A 25,933-nucleotide genomic window follows, 5' to 3' on the forward strand; every position below is an offset into this window, starting at 1 on the left:
CTGCAATTGCTTTGAATTCAGTGTTACCCAAGGTTGAAGAACAGTTCTGCACCTGCATTTCATTGCATTCTCCCACCTAATGGCAGAGTGATTTTCCAGCACACTAGTTAATTTCATCATACCTCAGTTTATTCAGGGCTGTGCAGTTCAAATGAGACATGAGACAATGGCTATCCAGCACCCACCCAGTATCTATTGTTAGTTTTTGGTCCAATTTCTATTGAATTTTAAAGAATCAATTATTTTTCTGGTTCTTTTTTTTTTTATTTTTCCTATATTGAGATACCTTTTTCCACTCTGACTGTTTGCACAAACTCAGAAATTTGGATTTTTTTTTTTCTCAGCCCGAGTGAATTGAGTAAAAAAGAGTGTCTTGTGGGTTTGAATCCCTTCTAATGATTAGTTTTTGTTCTTCATGGTTCCCCTCTTCATGAATTTCACTGTCCACACTTTAGGTTAATCAACCATTTTACCAACACCACCGAGAGTGTTCAGTTGCCATGTGATTATAAAGTGCAAACATCATGGTTAGCTCTTCATCCCACAAATCCATCTGTAAATAGTGGATGTCCAGTGGTCATGGGTTCTGACAATGGCACCTCTTCAAAGTCTCTGTCTATAAATGGTGGGGCTGTGGTCATCTGTGATTCAGTCCACGCAGAGAGGTGGCTACTTTACCTCATGAAATTTTATATAAATGGACACATATAAGAGGGAAATGGCTGAAAAGGCTGGAAATAATATAGCAGTAGAGTGAGGAAAAATGCTAATTATGGAAGTAAGATTTGAATCCGATGTTTATAGAAGACATAGCTGAGCATAGGGATATAGACACTGGCCGTTACTACAGATCTCTTTCGTAGAGGCTGTGGACATGCGAGAGTAGCTTAGTGACTCCTGAGTCAGAATGAGAGATGCTACTGGGACACAAAAATGGAAGATTTCCAGAAGATGCCACCAACAGACTTCACTCTGAAGGAATTCTCAGAGACCGATATTGAGGACCTTGAAAGCACAGAGTGAAATGGAAACTGATCCTACTCTCCCCGTGCACCGTACAACACGATAAAGGAGGCCAGGCCCCACTTAAGCTCCTCCTGAGAAGCTTGTGTAAAAACTAAAAACATCTCTGTGCATTTTTAAATCACAGTGCTCATTATTAAAGTACATTTTTTAAACATTTTTTTTAATTTTATTTATTTATTTATTTAAGAGTGACAGACACAGAGAGAAGACAGATAGAGGGAGAGAGAGAGAATGGGTGCGCCAGGGCTTCCAGCCTCTGCAAAGGAACTCCAGATGCGTGCGCCCCCTTGTGCATCTGGCTAACGTGGGACCTGGGAAACCGAGCCTCGAACCGGGGTCCTCAGGCTTCACAGGCAAGCGCTTAACCGCTAAGCCATCTCTCCAGCCCTAAAGTACATTTTTTAAAGACTAAAGAAATTTTAAAGGTCACAGAACAATCATAATTTTCCTAGTAAATACATTGCACAGTTTTAGTTGATGTTATTATTTTTATACTCATAACCTTACAAAGCAGGGCCTGTCTGTAGTGGAAAATAGGTAACTATTGTTGCCATTTTTGTTTGTATTACTAAAAATTATTTCACACATACCCTTTGATACCAGTATTTTCAAGTACACTGTTATGTTTTTGTTTGTTTGTTTTTTCTAGGTAGGGTCTCACTATAGCCCAGGCTGACCTAGAATTCACTATGTAGTCTCAGGGTGGCCTCAAACTCACGGCAATCCTCCTACCTCTGCCTCCCGAGTGCTGGGATTAAAGGCATGCGCCACCACGCCGGGCCACTGTTATGTTTTAGAGGCAATTCCCTATTGGTATATGTTGGTGATTAGTCGTGGGATCCCTCAGATAACAAAATCCTCAGATGTTCATTATATAGAGTAACATACTATTTGTTTAGGACCTACACATATTTTCTATATACTTTAAATCATCTCTAAATTATTTTTACAAAGTGTAAGTACTTGTCATATTGTTTTATGGAAAAACAATACAAAAAAATCATCTCTACATATTTAGTAGATACACAATTTTTTCCTTAGCTGTTTTGGCCCACCATTATATGAAGCCATAATGCAGAACCCATAGCTGTGGACAAATTAGTATAGTCGTCAGCACCTTGGTGCTTACAGGACCATTTTGGCATTCTAATATTTTTAATGTTAAATCTTCAAAATGTCCAATAAGTACCCAGAAACTCTTTATTTCTGATCTACTTTTCAGTAGAATGGTTTGTAATCAAAAATATACATTGTTCTTTTTGAAAAGAAGGCTCCATAGCACATACTATGCGCAAATAGCTAAGTTGGGTCCTTCTAGAGAGCAGGCATTACTGACAGCTCCAGTTTCTCAGGAAACAAAGATTGCAGTCTCATTTGCTAGTTAAGGTCAGCCACATATGGGATTCATGGTGTATTCTGTAATGCATATGCAGAACGTTTTTGTTTTTAAATGTCTAAAATAATTAGAACTTTTATCATTCAACGTTGTAATCCATACATATAACTTAAAACCTCAAAATTGGTTGGTTTTGAAAGATGTTGGTATAATGAACAATACAAGGAGCATCTGGGTGTTTTTGGTGCATCAGATCCTATGCTGTGGTCTGTGTAAGAGAAAGGAGACTTGATTACAGTTCCCTGCCTGCCTGCCCCCACCCCGACACACCTGCAGTCCATACCACATCATTACTCTTTGCTGGTGGGGGAGCCCCATGCCAACAACATGCTTGGTTACGTACAGTAATGAAAAGCCTTGTTGAGGGAATGTGTGGGCTGCTAATAATTAGTTTAATCATGTCCAGGGAATGTAGCCGATTTAAACATGGCTCAGGGCACACTAGAGAGTGAGAACTTGGACTTTCTGTTCTGCCTTTTCCAGCATTTCACTAAAATAACTTCCTAAACAGATATGGGACAAGGAAATTAGTTAGTTTTGTTCTTTTTGGAGACCGCCTTCTTTATTTATACTTAGATTTTTTTCATGCGCTATATTTTATCATATTTATCAGCTTTACAATCCTTCCCCACCCAAACTCCTCATTGTTGATATTCCAAAAACACTTTGGTCTGAGTCTGTGGTGAAGATCATGCCAAGGATGATTGAACTATAAGAAAATGCAAGTGAGGGGAAGAAAGAGTCAGAAATGGTGAATTGGAGAACTTTTCTAGTCTCAAGGTCAGGTTTGTCTTTTTGTCCAGAAGGAGGGACAATTTCAGGAATGGGAAAGGGGGAGATCTAGCTGCTGCCAGCACTGATATGGCAGACCTTCAGGATGTTTAAGTCCAAGGAAAGCTGATGTCACCTCATGACAGGATTAACCTCATACTTGACCCAAGGACACATGTAAAGCCTGCTGCGGGCTTGAATCCACTGTGGGACTTTCTGGTATATTAAGGACATTGGATATCTTAGAATCACTCACAACTACAGCTGCCAGACCTGACGTCCAGAGCAAAAGCACTGGAATCGGCATGATTCCAGACCATAGCCTGCTTCTGTGCAGCCCCCGAGCTTGAGCCCATTCTCCTCTCCTCTCCTCCCCTCTGTCAGCAGGGACTCCATGCCTGCCCAAAGTCAGGCTTTTCGTGGTTCCCAGACTCACTCAGAAGGTTCCACATAGCCAGAAGAGCACCTGGCCCTCCTCTAACTTCACTACTTCCTGAACTGCACTTAAAATATGAAAGAATTCTTTTCCTATCTATCCCAGGAACTATTTCTAAAGTGGGTTTTTCATAGCAGCCAGGGTGTCTTTTGTTGGAGGAGTATCTAGTGTGCACTGGTGCTTGCCAATAGCCTTGTGTAACCCTAGTGCCAATGTTCGTAGGGGGGGCACCTGCATTTCCTTGCTCATGGCAGAGCTAGTAGTAAACAGTGGATTTTGCATGGAGGACTTACTCTTATTTACCACATACAGCACATCACACATTGTCTATTCAGTCTGCCTGCTTCACTTTTACTTTTCCCACCAGAGCTCGAGTTCCTCAGTGTCTCTCTTACCCGTGTAGGTAGGACACTTCCCTCCCTACCCCAAACACGAAGCCTGAGGCTTTGGCCATAGTCTTTGTATCATAAATGTCAGAAGACCAAGAGAGTGAATGAGTGGAAGCTTAGATCAAATACCAGGTACTTACAAAGAGACAATTAAAACATCAAAAATAAAATGAAACCTAAACTCCAGTTGCAAATTTGGCATAATATTTACAGGAAAAATTTTCTACTATACAGATTTGGCCATGGCATCAATCTGTATTATAAGTACAACTGTTAAATACCGCAAAGTTTAATTTATTTATTAGACATACAGAAAGGCACAGAAGCTTTTCTGAGCACTGGCCCCTGACAACAGCAGTTTCCTTTCCTTCAGTGTCAGCCCTCCTTGTGCTGTGATGCTTGCTGGCTGGGCTGGGTGAGAGCAGTTGGAGGAGGAGGCAGGGGGATGCCAGAGTGGCTCCTATTCCTACCCAACTGTTCTCCCCTGCTACAGTTGTAGGAGGATGAATCAGAAAAGATGCTTAGGAATCCTGGACAGTGGCACGGTGCCCAGGGCACTGGTGGAGAGCCTGACAGACCAGCAGGCATTCCCGTGCTACCAGAAACACAGAAGGTTTTAGCATTGCCAGAGCTGGCAGCCTGCCCTGGGTTTTGACCCTTGAACCAAATAACACCTTATTGTCATCATGCCATTAACCTATGTTTTATGTAAGAGACTCATTATGGGAAGGAGTGGAGCCTGCAGCAAGCAGCTTACTGTAACTGATTCACTATACTTATTCAGAGTCTCGGGCAGTGCCACATGGAAAATTGAGAACACCGTGTCCTCTGATTCTGTGGTGACAACTCTTCCATTGCTCCCTACCAAACCATACAGAGAAAAGTCCCTCAGAAATTAAGCTGTGGTGTACACAAAGACCTAAAGCCGCTATCCAAAGAAATAATTTGTGATTTGAAGTTAATCGAAATTTATTCTGCTATCTATTGAAGAAAACTTTGTGCTGATGAGAATTATTTATTTCAGAATGCCTCCCAGGTAGACCATCTGTTCTTATCCTTGCTTGTGTTGGCAGGGGACAGCTAGAAGTGTAGTGTGCTCATTAGTCTACCTTGCCCCAAATGGGGTACTACAAAGATCTGTGAAAAGAAAAAGCAGAAAACAAATCTGTTTGTACAGGGAATAATTTATTTATGATATTGTTGCAGTCAGGTTTGCAATGCTGGTAGAAATCACCCAACCAAGAACAGCTTATAGAAAAAAAGAGGTTTATTTTGGCTTACAGATTCAAGGGGAAGCTTCATGATGGCAGGGGGAAATGATGGCATGAGTAGAGAGGGAACATCATCCCCTGGCCAACGTAAGGTGGACAATAGCAACAGGAGAGTATGCCAAGCACTAGCAAGGGGGAGCTGGCTGCAACACCCATAAGCCCACCCCAACAATACACTGCCCCCAGGAGGTGTTAATTCCCAAATCTCCATCAGCTGGGAACCTAGTATTCAGAACAACTAAGTTTATGGGGGACACCTGAATCAAACCACCACACTATATTATTACATACTTGTAAAGAAAAAGGAACACTTTAACTTTCTGCAGTAGATGATATCTGACTCAAAAGACAGAAGATTTCAGGAGATGGCTTAGAGTTAAGGCACTTGCCATTAAAGCCAAAGGACCCAAGTTCAATATGCCAGTACCCATGTAAAGTCAGATGCACAAAGTGGTGCCTACTTCTGGAGTTCATTTGCAGTGGCTAGAGACCTGGTATGCCTATTCTCTCTCTCTCTCTCTCTCTCTCTCTCTCTCTCTCTCTCTCTCTCTCTCTCTCTTTCTCTGTCTCAAAAAAATAAGTATTTTTTTTAAAGTATTTCAGTCCTTAAATAAATATATGATAAATTGATTAAAGCCCATAAGCTTGCATTTGCTGGCTTCCCTTAAGTGTAAACAAGGCCCTTACTCTCCAGGAGGAAGTAATTGTGGAAGAGTACTGTGTTTGCTCACTTAGCACCTACTTAGTGTTTGGCATTGTGGTAGGCATTTTTCGTGTCATTTTGACAGTTCCATGTTTCACATAGGTGGAATCTGCTCACTCATGAATATTTAGTTTAGATTAGTTATACTTCAAGCCAAAGGCCATTGGTAAAAACAATTAATATTCATTCCATAGCTTTAGTACAATTAAAAATTAGTATCTTTATGTCCACAGCTTATTTATCTCTGAAGTTAAGTTCTGATGCATTTTAGTTTAAAAGGTTTGTAAATACCACCTTGAATAAAGTGAGACTACCTAAGTCCAAGTTAGCAGTCTGTACTTTGAGGATTTGTTCAGCATTGGCAACCCCCATTCATGATGCACTGAAAACCTGGTTGGTCTCCACCTTTCTCATGGTGCCATATGGTGCCCTTGGTCTTGTGTGCCAGGTCCCCGGACTTTCTTGTGGGATCTCCCTTGTTGGCATGCACACACAACCTGATCCATGTGAATGCTAGTTCCCATTAAACCTGGGAGTAATTTCTAGTCATGTCTCAGATGCTGTCTCAAATGAAGCATCCAGATGTTTGATTCTAAGTGATCTTTACATAGTGTCTTCCAAAATAAATGTCTTAAATCTGTGTGGGCTGGTACAACAATAGAAATTCACTTAGACTTCTCCAGGTGGGGAAATCCAAGGTTAAGATACCAGTAGATAGGTGTCTGTTGATGCAACACTTCCTGGTTCACACCTGGACAACTTTTTCTAGGTCCTCATAATACAAAAGGAAGGAACTTTGTTCTCTATTTCCTTACAGGGGCACAAATCTCATTCATGGGGCTCCACCTTCCAGACCTCCTCACCTCCAAAAGCCTGAGTTCTTGTGATGCTGCATTCGTGATTACATTTCCACCTGGAAATTTGAAATCACATTCATACCAAAGCAATAAAGAAGCCATCTGTCTGGGGACAATACATTAATAAAGAAGTATGTATTGTCATGGATCTTTAATGGCATTTCATAGAGTTTCATATCTGTAACTGCTATAGGGTCATGCCTTCACTGAAACTTTATACAGCAAAGAAACAAGAGAAATGCCACCAGGGAGCATAAGGGACTGTTCAGTGTCAGATCCTGTTTAAGAAGCCTCTTGCTCACTCGTGCCCGTGGCCCTTTGTTTGGATTATGTGCTGGAAGGAGACTCATAGTGTCCTGCCCTTTGTGTCATCTGCACAGTTAATACTACATTTGCTCTGACCTGACCTCTGGATCTTTAATGAGCATGCCCTGTCCCTTAAGAAGAAAAAAGACTCACTAATAACTCAAAGGCTAATATTTGTGCAGGGAGACTGCATTTTCCTAGTATATTGCCACCACTCGAGGCAGAGGCAAACACCCTGACAGAGCCCATCTGTGGGAAAGAATTGTATTGCTCTGAAAGACTTGTCCTAGTATCCACAGTTGCTGTTTCTGAGGAACCAAATAGATTCATACCGAATAATTGTTTATAATGGTACTGATATATGAGCAAGTCATAACTTCCTTTTTAAGCTGTATTTATATGTAGTTACCGATAGCACTCAAAAATATGTGTCAGAAAATGTGTCAGTGTTGTCAAATGTGTGCATACTTGCCCCTGTGGCCTCTATAACCACGGGCTTCAGTAGTTTTGTACTCTACAAATTCGTCCCTCTCGAACTCTGGGCATATGAATTAAGGCTTCTCCTGTTGAATCAAATGCAACAAGATACTTCTCTTCTTAGTTACCTGATCGGGTTGAGTAATTTGGACATACACAGTAGACCCCACTTCTGCCCAGCCATATCTAATTACTTGGAGAAGATGCTTGGCTCATTTTCCACTTAAACCTATAGAAGAATCTTACTGAATAGATGCAGAAGCCACAGATAAGATCTTACTACTCATGCAATGCCTTTACCTATAGATAAATATGTATAATAAAATAGAATTTATACATCTAGTATAGTAAGATATTAACAACAATTACTAATGATTAAATAGAACTAATAATGAAATTGTGATATAAAAAGTTATTTAAAACTTGTGGCTTATTTATTCTTAGAATTTTTGTTTCATTTAATGTTTCTGAGGCCAGCGGATCTTAAAGCAGGGAGACTTCCGTACTTTCTGGCTTAGGGGTAAAGGAGCAAATCATGATACTTGTTAGGGTGTTTGATAGGTGAACTATTCCCGTGGGACTCAATGCCATTCTAGACGATTCCATATTCTGATTCACATCACAATCTTAGGAGCTGTTCCATATGCTTCGTCCAGTTACAGATGAGGAAAATAAATCAGAACATCCGAGTGACTGCTGGAAAACATTTACCTGGGTCACGGAGGATCATCTCAACCCCAATGTTAATAGGTGCTGAGTTAGGCCATCTCAGGATGAGTCATTTCTAATAGGGGCAGCATGGAGGTAGTCTCCCTTGGAATCAAGGTCGAGAATGCTCCAGTGCTTTAGGGATGCCTGATCCTCGGTGTTGGAGAGGTAGTTGTTTGTTGTTGTGCTGTTTTGTTTTAGTTTGTAATGGAATCACCAGAAATTCTGGACAAGCCCATTTGCTTATGCCCACCTACTTGTGCCCAGCCCTGTTTAATTACTTTAGAGAATATACTAAGCTCATAATCACTTTGCCTAGCAAAAGAACATTGTTCATGTACCACTTTCTCAAACAGTCAGTTACTTGCATGAACACATAGAACTACATATACATACACACTAGCCAGAAACAGAGCCCTGGTATTGCTGCACTATGTAAGAACTTCCTGGGGCTTGCCTACCTCTGACCTCTGTTTTTCATGCTAATACATGCAACTAGTGATACAGTGTGCCTTGAAAAATGTGCTACTCTGAGGAGAACTCAGATTAGGGTAAAATTTTTATTCCTATTAAGAAGTAGTAGCAGGTGAAATAGCACAGTGCTCAAGATCTGGGTTTTCAAAATATTTATTTATTTCTAGGAAGAAAGAAAGAGGGAGAATGATGTGCCACTGTAAACGAACTCCAGACGTGTATACCACTTTGTGCAACTGTCTTTACACGGACACTGGGGAATTGAGCCCAGGACACCAGACTTTATAACTCAGTGTCTTTGACCGCTGAGCCATCTGCCCAGCCCAAGGACTGGGTTTGGAAAGTCAGAAATGCATAAGAATCCTATCTCAAACACTTGACAACATTTTGGATTTTAATAGGTTCATTTACTTATTTAATGTTTTTGTAAACCCTGTACCATGCATCCTGTTGCACCCTGGGAATCCAGAGAGCAAAACAGTCAAGGCCATACAAAGGAACTGAAATATGTACAGAGCGACAGTAAATAAATGAGTAAAATTCTCTGCTGTTCATGTACCCATAAGATAGCGAGTTCTCACTCCTGCTGTCATTGTCCTGACCCCTAAGATCATGGCACCAGCCTGTTAACTAGACTTTGCTCTGTATGGGCCCTTCTTCCTGTTCCCAGCAGAGCAACTCGATAGCTGACCAAACTCATTGAGTCCCAGCCCTCTCTGGTGCCTCATGGCCACATGTAGACTCCGGAACTAGCCTGGGTGGAGCCTGATATGTCTTGTGCTTCCTGTACCATTCTGCCATACATTTGTTTCAGGGTCTCTGTACCTTCTTTTCCCAATGTCTTTGTCATTACTCCTTTTTCTCCTTCAAAGCTTTACTCACGTGTCCCCTTCCTCTTGAAGCCTTCCCTGTTTGGCATGTAGAATAGAACCTGAATATGGATTTTTCTAGTTTATCTAGTCTACATACAAAAATGTCAACCTTACACTGCAGACCATGTACATTCTGTAATGCTTTAAACACCTCCATTCCCCACTAGTGGAGTAATTAGCCTGTTTCAAAGTTAGCAGGAGTCTTCTTCCTCCCCAACCGGGGAGTTAAGTGTCATGACAATAATCCCAGAGGTTTTGAATGAATGACCACTTTAGCTTTTAGACAAGGGAAAGAAAAAGACAAGTAAATCCTTTAATGTGTTCTTGTGACTCTAAAGTCCAGAGGCTGAGGGACATAGCAACGGTAGAGTATTAGGGATGGTTTGTTAGCCCATTCCCACCTCAACTGTCTTCTTAATGGTAGATGCACAGCTGTGGGGGCCTGGTTACAGGATTTGAAGCCCTTCAGACCTGCACCGGTGAAAAGGGCAGAGAGTACATTGTTCAGGACCTCCTGGTCTGGCTGCAAACTGAGGGTCTCTTTATGGCAGGTTTGCTTTCATTTTGTCCAGTAAGCAGCATATGTGTGGGGATAGGGAAATCAGTAACAGGTTAACCAATCAGGAAATACAGGTAAAGTCATTTCTCTGAGTCTTAATAAAGCAGAAAGCAAGCTGAACTACCCAGAAATGGTATGTGATCCAGCATGGTGCTTTCTAGATAATCACTAGAAGCAGATATAAGCACAATGACATGGTTCAAGTGCTCTCCCAGTGGGATTACCCCAGAGTCCATGTTAAAGTAAGGAGCCAGAGAAAACAGATAGGGAAAGCTGCAGAGAACTCAGAGCAGCTGCTGATACACGCATACAATAAAAGAACAACTGCCAAGAACAGCGCTGGCAAGTTGGGGGAGGCTGTGACCTCAAAACAGCTAAACTTCTTCCTTGGCGATCATGACAAGCATCACTTGTAGAGCCTGCTGTTCAGAGTCCAGCTCTTCCTCTTTCTAGCAGAGGTAGACCAAGCCTTTTCTCTGGTAAAGTGTTGAATATCCTAGCATCTTGATGCTTTAGTTTTTTTCATTTGTAAAATGCAGGACAACAATTTTTACCTCATAGTCATTTAAGAGTTAATGTGTTGATGTTCATAGAACTTGTAATAGTTCTGGAGTATGAGTTAGCTCTACTAGCTGTTATTTCTGTAATCATTATGTAGTATTTACCTAATGAATATTGATGACTTTCCTAACCTTAAGGCATTATTACACTTTCCTTATTATGAATTAAACTTAATAGACTAGAGACTTAGTCTATCTGTTAACCACTTTTAGAGAGCTAAGATATTAATTGCATTTTTTGTACTTAAAATTTATAAAAAAAATAAAATGCCATTTTAAAAGTTTAAACAAGGGCTGGACAAATGGATTTGCAGTTAAGATGCTTGCCTGAAAGGCCTAAAGACCCAGGTGCAATTCTCCAAGTTCCACATAAGCCAGATGTACATGGTGGTGCCTGCATCTGGAGTTCATTTGCAGTGGCTAGAGGCCCTGGGATACCCATTCTCTCTCTCTCATAAATAAATAAATAAATAAATAAATCTCTTAAAAAGGTTTAAATAAGAAAGCACTTGTCTGTTTAATTGTATGATTCTATACAGTTTCTTAACTTCTAAAAAAGTTTTCTGTCTAGTAAAGATACAGGTTTTGATTACACAAGTAAATGCAATTAGCTTTAAGTTTTAAAATATTTTCCCATTTCCCATTAATACATTTGTTGATAATCAGTTTCCATAATCCAAGAATGCTAATTGAGTCCATTTTCTTTCGTCGTTCCTCCACTAACCTTGTTCTGTGGCGTGGTCTTCAGACTTGCGGTGAACATGCTTTTCTGGAAGATCTAGCCCCTAACTGTTCAGCAAAACAATGGGTGTTGCTAGGAAAACAGCATCAGTGCAGTCTCAAGACAAATGGATATAGCTGAGAAGCCAGCATCATTTCTCAAGAGCCAGAAAGTCCCAGAGCTTGATCTCCCTGTGTGGGACCTGAATTGCCTTGTGGTAGCAAGACTTGCCACTTCATTCTAGAGAGAATCCCCTCCATTCAATATGTGGCCATCCTCAATATATCCTCAAATCTCCTTTGTGTCCTGTCACCCTGACTGACCTGATATCAGCAAGAATCCCATAGGTCCACTTCACCAGATCTACGAATCCCTGATACTTCCTCTCAGTAATTTTCACTCCACTGACCCCAACTCTTCTCCTTGGTTATCAATCCCTACAGGTCCATTCAGGTGTCAGAAAGGATTCCAGGTCTATACTGAAGATTTTTGTTTTTCCTGCGTATTGCAGTAGTTTCTCTAAATAAAACCTGTTAAAGAGAAAGGGAAGAGAGAGAGGGAGAGGGAGAGAGGGAAACAGAAAGAACACTAGCTCTGCAGATAAACAAATCATGAGAAAGTCATATTCCAGGGCATTTACATTTCACCACTTCGTCCTTAATGAAATATCACCTTTTTGGTGTGGGATGGAGGAAACCATTTGTCCAGTCAGAGTGCTTATCAGATTAGTGGTGGGAAGTTTCCTCCCTAGAAAACTTTGTCACCTGTGGTTACTTCCAAGCTGAGGCATCTTGTGTGTCTGTGACTTAAAGGCTTCCAGAGACTGCAATGAGAAGAATGTGTTCACTGGGAACACTCACATTTTCTCTGAAAAGTAGCAGGATATTGGTGTAGCATCAGCTGTGGACATCTCTGAATTCACTTGGGGTTAAAAACTGCAAGATTCAGGGCTGGAGAGATGGCTTAGCGGTTAAGCGCTTGCCTGTGAAGCCTAAGGACCCTGGTTCGAGGCTCGGTTCCCCAGGTCCCACGTTAGCCAGATGCACAAGGGTGCGCACGCGTCTGGAGTTTGTTTGCAGAGGCTGGAGGCCCTGGCGCGCCCATTCTCTCTCTCTCCCTCTATCTGTCTTTCTCTCTGTGTCTGTCGCTCTCAAATAAATAAATAAATAAAAATTTAAAAAAGAAACTGCAAGATTCATCTTTTGAACTAGAGAATCATTGCTTGATAACTGCCCCTTTTGTATGGATCTAACTTCAGATGTTAGTTGATGCACCTAGGGAGAATGATTCCTCTTTGCTACCTGAAAACAAATAACAGTAATCATAATGATACATAAAAAAACTACACTCAGCTATGTCTGTGCTTCTCGCCCTACAGTTAGTTTTCATTAAGCATTGCTGAATGAAATACATTATGTGTATGTGTGTGTATATATATATATATATATATATATATATATATATATATATATATGATATATATATATATATATATATATATATATATCTCATATTATATATGTGTGACTTTAAACATTCAGAAATAATATGATTCATAATGTTTCTGAGCAACTGGGGTAATGATACCTGTTAGAAGCTATAAAAAAAGTGAAAAAAGATACACTCTTAAGTGCTTCTTCACCTGCCTACTACCCCAGGGTGGGTAGAGTAAAGATCATCAAAAGTGAGTATCCTGGGGCTGGAGAGATGGCTTAGCAGTTAAGGCACTTTCATGAGAACCTTAAGGACCCATGTTCTACTCTACGTAACCACATGGACCCGATGCATAAGGTGATGCCAGCTTGCAAGGTTTCACATGTGCACAAGATGGTGCATACTTCTGGAGTTTGATTGCACTGTCTGGAAACCCTGGTGGGCCAATTCTCTCTCTTTCTCTCTCTCTCATAAAATAAATAAATAGGTGAGTGGGAAAAGGCATATGTCCAGAGAATATTTACAGAAAATAACCAAACTGTGTTTGTACATAATTATGTTGTCAGTAGATCAGATCCCCCCATGTGCAGCAATGCCCTCTTTCTTAGCTTGCTCCCGGAAAGCCAATGGATGTGTCACACATTCACCTTCTAGACCAACTTTGCTTACAAGTTGTCCTATACACCGTGTAGTAGTGAATATAGGGGTGTCACTGTCTACCAGAAAAAATTCTAAGTAGGGTACCTCACCAAGTGTCTCTGGTATTTGAACAGATTAGCATCTTTCTCTATAATTTATGTTGGTATTGGGACACAAGTTCACAGATTCCTGGGTTCTGTCCCAGAAGTGGCTTGTCCCTCCAGGGCAGATGACCAGGTGTTGGAGAGTGCCAGGATGGGTTAACAGCTCCTCTTGTTGAGGGTTTGGTTTGCTGCTCAGAAGCTGTGGAACGCAGCAGCCCGCAGTTGAGGACCTAGCTCGCGGATCCTTGAGGTCCCCAAGGCAAGAAGGTAAGAACTGCTGCGACTGGGCTAAATATAAAACCTAGAGAACAGATGGCACGAAAGTTCACAAAGGGGCGGCTAGAATAAGAATCCCTGAGGTGAGAGCTTGCTGGTTAGCCATGGCGGAGTGCCCCGTGAGGCACCTGTTTCAGAGATGCTCTCTGCAAAACAGATTGGGGATTGGCCTCCTCCCTGTATAGTTACTGTGTACTTTAAAACATCTGGAGGTTTATGGAGTGAATAATGCATTGTGATGTGTCTCAGGAGCTTCCTTGCCTTCTAGAACAAGAGGTAGACAATAAATATAGACCAGTCAGTTGGTGGCAAGTTCATATAGAAAAGCCAGTCCTGCAGTGGGATGAGAGTGATGAGTCCTGCTGCATCTGATCTAAGCCAGAGGCTTCGTGATCTTGATCCATATGCAAACACACAAGGGCTGCAACCAAAATTGCCTCACTGATGTGGCAGCACAAGAATGCCTTTGATGTATGCCCATGTGGGCCCAGAAGGCTGGGAGCAGTCATCAAAGTAAGGGAAAGTGTTTGAGGGTTAGTGAACATGTACATCCTAGATTCCAAGTATCGCTTTGGGGTATTATTTAGAAAGTTTTTATCTAAAAGTGTTCATCTGTCCTGCACATGAAACCTTTAGTCATGTTTTAAGTCATGGGCTGAGGGTGACATAGTTACACTTGTATTGCTCACTAAATAAGCCAGAAAGTGGGAATGTTTCAAAACTTACCATAATCATGTAATTAGCTTATTTTTAAGTTGACCTTATGTTAATATAACACAGTAAAATATTCTGGTAGTCTACTATGTCTCTGCATTCTCTCCTGTACAAAATACACATTTTTGGAGTTAATTCCTCTTATGTCATTTGCCTTATTTTCAGATACCTTCAGAGCCACCCCTTTCCCAAGTCTCTTGACCCTCCTAGCTCCTCCTTCCCAAGTCTCTGCTCTTCATTTCCAGGTCAGTTCTCATGCTCCGCAGTGCAGCACAGCTGCTTCCCTAGATGGCCTTGGACTGCTCCTCCTGCTGAGAGCGCCTCTCCTTAGATGGTAAGGCCTTTTCTTTCTAGGTGTCTTCACGTCCCTTTCTATCTACAAGTGCCCTTGTCCCATCTTCACATGGGAAGGATTGTCTGGGCACAAAACTGGTTTACTCATTATTTTGAAGATGGATCACATGTTGATCGTAAATGCAGTGCGATCTTGGATCTTGTATATGCCCTGGGTGGGGTTGTTGTTCTCTGGAAACTTCTAAGGATTTTTATCTATGATGTTCTGAAATTGTAGCGACCTGCCTTATTGTGGGATTTTTGTTTCTTCCTTTGATCTTTGGACTGATAATCTGGTTCTACATGTCTGGGTCTTTTTTTTAAAGTTTTTCCTTAATCAATTCTATAATTTTTTTTTCATCAATATTCAGTTTTTGTCTCTAAAAACATTTATTTCTTGAATAGTAGATCCTCTAAAGGACACCTTTAGCTTGTATCATGATTTCTTTCATGGTTTCTAACTTTTATCATTTTATTCTTTCTTCAAACACTGTTGAATCTTTTCTTTATTTGAAGATTATATTTAATTTCCAACATGCATTTTTGCCTTTTCCTGTTTTTAAGAGCATTCGGTATTCATTTCAGGGCTACCATAATTTTTTCTAGCTTTCTTCAAATGACCTTTTGAAGGTCTTATCTTTTGCAGGTTGCTTTTCTTCTGTTTGATTAGTTGGGGCTCTGGCTTTCATGTCAGAGGATCGCACTGACAGCCCATTACCTGTGAAGCAGTGGGAGTCTCAGTGTGAGAATGTGGGAAATGCTGGTAGCCATATGCTTTTGTTGAAGTAATTCATACGCTGAGTCAGCTTTCTCCAAATTGGAACATCTGCCTTCAGTAGCTGTCCCTTTAAGACAATCCTGTCCTAGGATTCATCAGTTTCCTTCTAGGAAAAAAAATTCTTCCCTGCATAATGCCCTGTGCTCTGTTCTTGGCCTTCTGAGACCTTAGCAGAGGACACCTAAGTTCCTATCACTGTGCACCTGCACGTTGACCTTAGTCCTTCCGCATGTGACCCAGCCATTCACCTGGGAACTCTGAATGCTATTGATGAGACATGGCTTGCCTCATAGCTGTGTTAGGATGGGTTTTCTGGCCCGCCATCCCTGTATTTGAAGCTCCAGAGATTCTGTGCCCTCAGTTTATTTCTAACCCAACAGTGTTCTTTTGCTTCTAGGTCCTGACTTTCTGGGGAATGGTGCCAAGCAAAAAAGCCTTTGTCATCAGGATCTTTCCCTTTCCAGCCAGGTTGACTATAACTCATTCACTTATTGTGGTGGCTAACAGAAATTGTCAGCTTGCAAGGTCTAGACTCATGTAACAAACCTTTGGGCATGTCTGTGAGGTAGTTTCTAGATTGGGTTAGTGGGATGACCCATCCTAGCTACAGGTAGAATCATTCCTTGGACTGATGTCTCAGAATGAATAAAAGAAGAAGGCAAACAGAGAGCCAGAATCCATCCCTCTCTTCCTGGCACTGTGATCAGCTGTATCAGGCTTCTGCAGCCATGTCTTCCTTCCCTGCCATGATGGATCTTACCCTGGAGCTGTGAGCCAAAGCAAGCAAGCTCTTCTTTAATCTGCCTCTGTCAGTTATTGTGTAACAACATTGAGAAAAGTAACGAATATATGCATTTTATATCTTTTTCTTTACATTATCGTGGTCTCATTTTATCAAGGTTTTGAGCATGACAGGATAAACAAAAGAAACCATGCTCCCACTTTGAATCAAAAGTAACATGAGCTTTTGTACTATTTATGTCTGTCGTGTTACTCATATGATGACAGTCAGGTCCCATGACTGTGTATAAAACTACAACCTTTAGAGCCTATTGTGGGGAAAATGCTGAATTCTGTCATATGAGAACATGATGTGGTAATGATTTTATACACTGATAGTAACTATGAGTTATTTGATTTATCCCAGTTTCTTCTGTGTAGGTAGTAATTGAGAACAGATTTGTCACTTGTGCCAGACTTCATTTCATAGCTCTTCTGATTGTATATTCTGAAATAGTTTCTTGCAATGTAAACTTTATTGAGAAGACAGAATAAAAGCAGATTTCTAAGTTAATTAAGAGTGTTTATGACAGCAGTTCAGTTTTGTTTTATTTATATAGGAAATGTGAGGAAATGATATCTGTGAAGGAAAAAGGTCATTTTAAGTTTATATCTTATTTTGCATTTACTTATCTGTTTCCTATGGTTTCCCTTTTACCTATTTCTCTTCTTCTTTTTTTTTTTTTAAATTTGGAGGTGTCCCTTGTTACCATCAATATAGTGGAGGAGGCAAAAGGGAAGGTCTTCATGTTCATTGGGTTAAATTATTGTTAGCGGCTTTATTGTTCCAATTAGAGGAAATGTATTTGCAGAACCTTCCCTGCTCTTTGAGGCACTCAGTTATCCCACGGTAAGCTGTTTTGATCTAGACAGATCTTTATGAATCCATGTTACTATAAATTTGTGAGTGACTCAGCTTCCATGATAGCAAAGCACAGTGGCCCATAGCTGTGAGAAGTTCAAGTGGCTCTGATCTCAGGGCACTGTCTACCAGAAATATTTTAGTCTCAAAGCCAAAGTGACTTAATAGGCCACGTATTAATACACATTAGATTCTGTGTTGTACTATGTGCATGAGTTTTTTCAAAGAATATTCCATTATCTTTGTTTAGTCTTTAAATCACACAGTTTCATGATATTTGTGAGGGGAAGTAGAATGTATTCAGATGCATTCTAAACATCCCTGAGGATTTTGAACATTTCTATAGGACAAGAAATAAAAGAGTTTGGGTTAGAGAGATGGCTTAGTGGTGAAGACACTTGCCTGCAAAGCCAAAGGACCTCGGTTTGATTCCCCAGGACCACGTAAACCGGATGCACAGGGTATCACATACATCAGGAGATCTTTTGCAGTGTCTGGAGGCCCTGACATGCCCATTTCCCCCCCCCCCCCGCCCATGCCTCTTTCTTTCTCAAATAAAAATAAAAAATGGTAATAAAAAGAAATAGCAGAGTTATTTTGTTATTTTTAACAAAAGAAAAGATATGCCATTGTTACTGAAACAGACATTCACATTTAAAGATAGCCGCAATTTCACCATATTTATTATTCTTAAAATATTTCCAATCACTTGTATACTTATGTCTATTACAATGGCCATCTAAAATACAGAAGTAATGGGTGTGGTGACACATGTCTATAAGTCATAGCACTTGGGAAACAGAAACCTGAGAACCAGAGTTTCAGTCCAGCCTAGGCTATATAGGAAGTTCCAGGCCAGTTTGAGCTACACAGTGAGAAATACACTTTGCTGATTTTGTTCTTCCTAAACAGATGACAGAGGCTTCAATCAGAAAAAGTGGTTCATTCTTTTTAAGTTTAGTAGACTAAAATGCCAATTCTGCCCTGATTTCTTTAATCTCTTAACAAAACAAACCTATTAAACAAAACATTTCAGTTTGGGTTAAGAAATCACTGAAAGCTTGAATTGCTTTGTTTATATGAGATTGCTTTACATGAAACACTAGCAAGAATATATTTAAAAGAACACTACAGGCTGGAGGGATGTCTTAGCAGTTAAGGCACATGCCTGCAAAGCCTAAGGACCCAGGTTCAATTCCCCAGTACCCACATAAGCCATATGCACAAAGTGGTGTGTGCCTCTGGAGTTCATTTGCAGTGGCTACAGGCTCTGGTGTATCCATTCTCTATCTCTCCCTCTCAAATAAATAAATAATTTTTGTTACAAAATACTACAAATGCATCAAATTTCTTGTTTTTACACCATCTTGTTATGCACGTTGTATTTCCCATCAGCTTCACCCAGTGGTGCCTTTGCCTTCAGAATTGGTATAAAACATGAAGGGAAATGACTACTCCCGCCCAAACAAAAAGTTTTCATTTTAGACCTTTGGAGCAATTTAGAAAGCAAGTTCCATTTTCCTGATTCTTATGGCAAAGTCTTCAGACTATTCCTACATGGATCAGACTCTGCTGTCATATCTAAGGATATTTCATCCAGTCCCAAGTCCTGAAATTAGTCTGTGCTGTCCCCAAAAACTTCTGTAGTTTTATGTTTTACAACTAAATCTGTGGTCTTCTCTGAGTTAACTTTGATATGATGTGTAAGGATGAGATCGAGGTTCATGTTTTTACCCATGGATGCCTTGTTGCTCTAGCACCACTGGCTTAAAAATCTCTTCTTTTTCCACTTAATTCCCTTTGTCACTTTGTCAAAAGTAAGTGGGCTGTACTATTGTGGGCTGTTTCTGCATTCTTTGTTTAGTTCCAGAGAGGTATACACACAATTTTGAGGACTGTAGCTATGTAGTAAATCCTGAAATATAGAGTCATTTCTCCCAATTCATTCTTCTCAGAATTCTTTGCACTCATATAGTTTTCTTACCTTCCATATGAATTTCAGAATATTTTTATATGTTTTCAACTCATTTTTCATATATACATATACTTATTCCTCATTTTTGTTACCCATGGATATGTTCATGAGCATCTAGGCTGGTTCTATATTTTTAGTCTATTTTTCTTAGAACAGTTTAATCTTTTATCTGTCTGACATGATTATATTCATCAGAAAATCTCAAGGTTTCCACAAAATTTTATATGAATTAAAGTTCCTAGGAAAATGTGAATTCAACAGTCTCAACAGATTTAAGATCAATAAATAAAAGACTATTTTGTCTCTGTATGTTACAAGTGTGTGGAAACAAACATTTGAAATGCCATTTACAGTGCTTTTAAAAATGAACTATATTTAAATGTAAACATATGTAAGACTTAAATATGTTGAGAAGTATAAAACACTAATAGAAAAACATCAAGTTTCTGAACAATTTGGCAAGCACAATCATGTTTGCAGACTAGAAGCCAACCTAGGAAAGATAAATGTTCACTTCAAATTGATAACAAGCTAAAGATACTACCTCTCAACCTTTTAGAAGGGTTCTTTTGTGGATAAATAACCACTTTTGTTTGGATGCATTCCATCTTCAGAAGAGAACATTTAAATTTCCATATGATTTCACAAATGATGGATTAATTGGCCAAAGGGATAATAATCTTACAATACCAAGTATTTTCAATTTCTTTTCTTCAGAAATAATTTCTTTGCTATAAAATTTTCTATCACATGGTGTGAATAGCAGCACTGCCCTGACAAGTCGACGGTTAAGATACATAGACTAGCTGAGTGCCTTACAGTCTGTGGGTCTCCGTCATACTCACCTTGTCGGGGCAGTGTGGGGATTCTCACCATGTGGCAGATGGAAAGGGAATGCACCTAAGTGATCTCACAGCTCAAGGTCACAGGGAGAAGATAGGGCACATGATTCAAAACTGGTCCATGGGAGGCCAACAACTGCTCTGCTGTCAGTGTTCTGTCCCTCTTCGAAGGACCACTGGAGGGTCGTGAAATGAACTTGCTTCCCACAGGACATACTCTTCCAGAGGGAACTAGTTTTTGAACAATTGCTGTAATCTTTTGGTCACTTCATTCCCTAGTCCCCTGCAAGATGCAGTTTTGAGTCATACTAGTCGAAGATTCTAATGTGGCTGGAGAGTCAAAGCCAAGAATTACAGTAAGTAGCCTAGCTTTAAGAGAATTTTTGGTGCTCTTCAGGGGAAAATTAACCTCCTTTCCTGGAGAAATTTGGTTAAAAGAGTAGTTCCTATCTGCCAGAATGGAATGACTAACAAAGTGTTTGTCTTTTTCTCTGCCAGTGAGAGAAATTGATTTGGGAATGACACGTCACTTTCTCAGGTATCAGGGGAAGTAGGTCACTGTGTGCTGTTATCATAATGTTTGAAAAGCTGGCATTGAAAACAGAGAAGTTCAGTATTGAATAGTTCTTTGTTTAGACACTATAAATGGACTACTGAAGTACTTTCTGAGACAAGCATTTTCTATTATTCCTTTTTTATTTTCTCCCTGACATAAATTTCATTTTGATGGCCAATTGTGTGATTAAAGGAGTAACTGACACTTTGTACATGCACTGGCTTCATTTACAAAAAATGTTCATTCAGATATATTTGTCAACATTCTAGAAGTAACAATCAGTGATGCAGAAGGCCTTGGTAAATAAAACAGATGAATATGTAAATGCTACAATTGATCTTTAAAGCTATTATGCAAAAGAGAAAAATCCAGTATCTCTCTCAAATAATCTATAAAGAAAAAGGAATGTCACAGAAGAGTTTTATCCCTCTAAGCTAGTGGAGGGAAATTGCATGAACCAAGCATCCCTTAGAGAAATAGATATGTAGTGCCCTGCAGTAACTGGTGCCTCTCAGTTCCTGGTGCCTCTCAGTTCCTGCCTCAGTGTATCTGGCCCTGATTGGAGGATGCAATTACTTGATTATGAGGCTGCAGTTGCTAAGTATTTTTTCTAATGCATTTGGAATACCACAATTTCCTGTGTAAGTTGACACATTATGGGCAAATATAACATGTTGTTTTAGCATCCATCACTGAGTTTGGAGACATCCAACTCTTAATGATATTTGAGGCTGTTATGGACCTCCAGGCCTTTATTCACCTTTGAATCATCCCTTTGTCCAGTAAACCAAAACCCTCCCTTACCTAATGGGTGAGCCATAAACTCTCATTGGGTAGTTGCAGAATCTGCCCTCCTGGGAATACTGCATTTTCTGTACCTAGAAACATGCTGTGGTTGTACCTGGAGACTAGGTCCTCATGGGGTGTAAGAAATCAGTCAGCCCAGCACAGATCCGGTACTGCTAAAAAGCAGGGAGGACGAGCCAGTAGACTACCAAAAGGGTCTGTTGGTGACTAGTGAGACATACTCACTGAGCCCCTTGCTATCTTCATCGTCCTTCTGCCTTAAAATCTGCTTTCTGGGCTGGAGAGATGGCTTGGTGGTTAAGTGCTTGCCTGTGAAGCCTAAAAACCCTGGTTCGAGGCTCGGTTCCCCAGGTCCCACGTTAGCCAGATGCACAAGGGGGCGCATGCGTCTGGAGTTCGTTTGCAGAGGCTGGAAGCCCTGGCGCGCCCATTCTCTCTCTCTCCCTCTATCTGTCTTTCTCTCTATGTCTGTCGCTCTCAAATAAAAAAAAAAAATCTGCTTCCTCTTGCCAAAAGAGTTATTGCCACTTTCTTAATATATCCCATTACAATTCTGTTCATGCTTCATTGCTTCTGCTTTTCTTTAAACCTTTCTTCTGCCCTCACGTTTTCTTCTGTCTTCATGATTCTTTCATATGCCTTTGAAAATAACAGATTTAATCTAGTCAGTGAGAAGTTTCAAAGAGTCCTACAATTTATCAGAAAGGAACTTGACATTCATCTGCCACATCCTCCAGGAGTCCTCTCGAAAGGTTCCTGGTTGGATAGAAAGCCTGCTGCCTCTACTTAGATCACTTTCTAAAAAGGTATTTACAAAGAAGTTCATTCCATATCTGGATGATTATAGTTGTTCAAACACTTTTACTAATCTACAAGCAGCCTCTGAAGTATTGGCATTCAGGTGACAGCTTTCTCCCCAGTTCATTAACCCTAGTAGTGAATGTATGCAGCCCCCTTGCTGACTCCTAGCATCAGCTCCAGCAAGGGTGTCCAGCCTGAAGTTTAGACAGATTATGATTCACGCTCACAAGGTACTTGTGCTTGTTAATATTGTCAACTGGATGGGCTTTAGAACTGTCCTGGAAACAAACTTATAGGCATGTCTGTGAGAGAGTTTCTAGGTTAGATTAACTAAGGTGCAAAGAACACCTGCCATAAATGTGGGCAGCAGCATTCCATGGGCTGGGAACCCTGGATGAAATAAAAAGGTGAAAGTGGCCTGAATACCAGAATTCGCCTGTCTGCTTCCTGGCTGTGGATGCAATGAGACCAACTGCTTCATGTTCCTGCTGCCATCCCTTCCTTGCCATGCTGGACTGAAACCACAAAATGTAAGCCAACTAAACCCTTACTTCCCTTGTTGTCACAGCAACAAGAAAAATAACCAATGCAGTGGTCGGTGAGTCACTGTGCCTCACCCCCACACCCTTGTGCACAGGCCATGGAAACCCCTTCTGCTTATAGGCTTAGTACACATGCTTCCATAGGATCCAGCCAGGGATTGTGCCATGTTGACTTTGAATCATGTACTCCATTCCCTGGCATGTGTGTGAGGCCCAAGCATGGCACAGGGTCAGGACGTGGATCTGTTCTCCATGGGTGTGTCTCCAGCACCTCCTACATTGACTGGAATGGAGTGCCACGTTGCTATGGGTCACATGACTGAAGCTTAAGTATTATGTACCCTGTGAATGTTCAGCTGCTTTTTGTTTTTGTTTTGTTTTTTGTCTGGAGTCTCTGATTCATCACTGGCAAGCTTTAAACTTGCAGAAACAATCCTTCCTTCCTCTATGTTAGAGATGGTAAAACTATTATTTATTACACTATTTGCTTTTGTCAGGAGGTGTCTTGCAAACGGAGAGCTATGGCTTCTGATACCTTTAAGGTTTTAGTCTGCATCAGTTTGTCATCTTCACTGTAAGGTTACTGCGGACTCACTGATGTCAAGGAGTTTTCCCCACAGCAGTAGTGCAGCTTTTCTTTAGCTCTTGTGGTTTCTGCAATGCCTCCTTCCCTGTGCTCCCCTTCCTGCTCACAAAAGATGGTGCAGGCCTCAACCAGCCATTTCCACCTTGTTGAGTCCTATGCATTGTGTGCATGACATGCATGTGAGCTCCGTATATCATTCATGCTGTTCCCTACCTTACGCATAGTAAAAGCCCAGTAAATACTTTCTGAATGAACAGATTCTCTGGGGCTGTTTCCTTGACATCTAGTTCCTCTGATTGTATAACCTGATGGAATGCGTCTTTTGGGGCCATTCCTGTGAGGGCAGAACCTGTGGGAAGTTGTCTTCATCACACGGAACGGGCCTCATGGGGTGGGGTCCTTCCCTTTCCGTGAATCAGCTCAGGGGAGCTGACGCTTCCTAAGCTAGGCTGACTTCTGTCTGATGGGGCACTAGATGATACTCCTCTTGCTTAGAAAATATTTTAATTTCCTTACCAAGATATTGGAATTTTTTATTTTCCATGAAGGAGGATGCTGTGACATTTTAAGGGTTCCTTAGAGACTCTTGCCAAATAAAGCTTGTTTTTGTCACTGTCCCATGCTGGTTCATTGGACATGAATGGCTCTGGTTGCCCAGTCTTCAGGGCAGCCATCTCTCACCCCTCCATGGTTTATCCCGTGACTCAGCTTCTATTGCTGATGAGAGCTCCCCTTGTGGCACGTCCACAAAGGTGTCCTCCTCGGTAGGAGTATATTTGGCTGTGAAAACAGTCTGCTACCTGGCCATGCTGAACCTGGGGCGCATGAATTGCTGCTAGCCCCACCCTTTCCTCTCATTCTGGCTGTCTAATATCCAAACCTGGCCCTTCTCTATTCCCTGTAGCCACAGATGTTTCCGTGGTGGTCTAAAGCAGTATAAGTGTATGGTTTGAATCCAGGCAGACCTGGGGTATACAGCAAGACCCTACTGTGTGGTAGTTTTGGGTGTACCACCTAAACTCCTGAGCCTCTCTTTCCCCATCCCCATCTGGTAAATGTGAACAAGGATGTGAGCTAGGCAGGGCTGTGCCATAAAATGCCAGTGGTGCTGGTGAGTGACAGGCAAAAGTCCTCACTGGAAATGTGTTTCTTTTTTTACATTCAAAGTGAGATGGTGACAGTGATGAACTTGAGAGGATCATGAGAAATGGTCTCTTGCCACAAGCAAAATTATTCTCAATTTTATTAAAGCAAAACAGAACTCCACTTATCACTATGCCAAAAAAAAAAACAGGCTGCAGACCATGGAAGGTGGGATGATTTCTAAAGCCACCTCCCTTTTCCATTTTGGGAACTCGTTTTTCTTTAGTAAATAGAAATGAAAGGCTTTAATGAGACAGAGACACATAGTACACTCTAGCACAGAGGAAGTGTGTCGGCATAGTGTGAAATGTGCCTTCTGTCTCCATGTAGATGGAAGGCAGTGTTCTCAGGTCCCGTGAAAGAGCAGTTTGTCCTTTCAGTGATATCTGTGATTTTGTATTTTAAATATTTATGAGAGTGCTTTTAATTTAGGCTCTAAGAAATCATAATCCTCAGGGGCCTCTTGACTATGCTTGTTTTGTTTTGTTTTACTCTTGCTAACAGAAATAGGGAGACGGGGGTGAACACAGCCTTCTTCCTAATATAATGATGTTTAGATTCATGTATATCAAGATAGACATGTCCAAGGAGAATCGATGTACACAAAGTTTCCCTCCCTGGTTTCTTCCAGTGATATAGGCAGTGCTTTGGTATGCCAGGCTGGCAGCTAACCTCAGCCTTATAAAGGGAATGGAATAGGAGTGCCTGCAAGGAAGGATGGAATATAGAGCAACAGGTCAGAAAGGCTTCCTGGTGGTTTCTTCTGCTTGGCAAGTTCAGAGAGGGCAGGGGCCCTCTGGGAAGGAGCAGAACAGAGAGGCAGGAGGGTACTGTGGTAGCCGGAGAGACCACAGAGGGAAAAAGCCTGTGAGCACAGACCCCATTCTCAGTACCACGCAGTGCCTCTTCCTATTCCCTGCCACGGCATGCCTGTGCCCACACCAGCTCGACCAAACTGCCTCATAAGCCCCAGCACAGGGCTGCCGCCTTCACTCCTAAGCATCTCAGAGACAAAGATGGAGGGAGCTAGGCAAGATGGAAAAATCCTTTCTTTTCAGTTCTGAGTTCCTTGTTGCTTGGGCCCCCAAATAATATTTCAAGTGCAAATTGTGGTGACACCTCTCCTTGTACCCTTCTAAGCTTGAAAATCATTTTATGTAAGATGTGTTAGGTGCTAAAACGATTAAAATAATGTACTGCAAAAAATAGGTGTCTGTCATCTTAGATGTCTTTAT

At 41.0% G+C, this 25,933-nt stretch overlaps 1 protein-coding gene across 16 annotated transcripts in view; it reads left to right on the forward strand.

Moving 5' to 3' along the window:
- Fam110b (family with sequence similarity 110 member B) overlaps window positions 1–25,933 on the forward strand; it is a 151,536-nt gene that overhangs the window by 105,560 nt on the left and 20,043 nt on the right. For 3 of the 16 annotated variants that reach the window (XM_045143464.1, XM_045143462.1, XM_045143463.1), the window contains one exon: window positions 14,859–15,027. The exons of 11 other annotated variants lie outside the window; for them this stretch is intronic. The gene's annotated coding sequence lies outside the window, so the exon portion shown is untranslated. The remainder of the gene's footprint in view (window positions 1–14,858; window positions 15,028–25,933) is intronic. 2 more of the 16 variants (XM_045143455.1, XM_045143461.1) reach the window with 1 other exon arrangement.

This window comes from Jaculus jaculus, chromosome 2 (genome assembly GCF_020740685.1).
Source record: "Jaculus jaculus isolate mJacJac1 chromosome 2, mJacJac1.mat.Y.cur, whole genome shotgun sequence".
NCBI classification, from domain to species: domain Eukaryota; kingdom Metazoa; phylum Chordata; class Mammalia; order Rodentia; family Dipodidae; genus Jaculus; species Jaculus jaculus.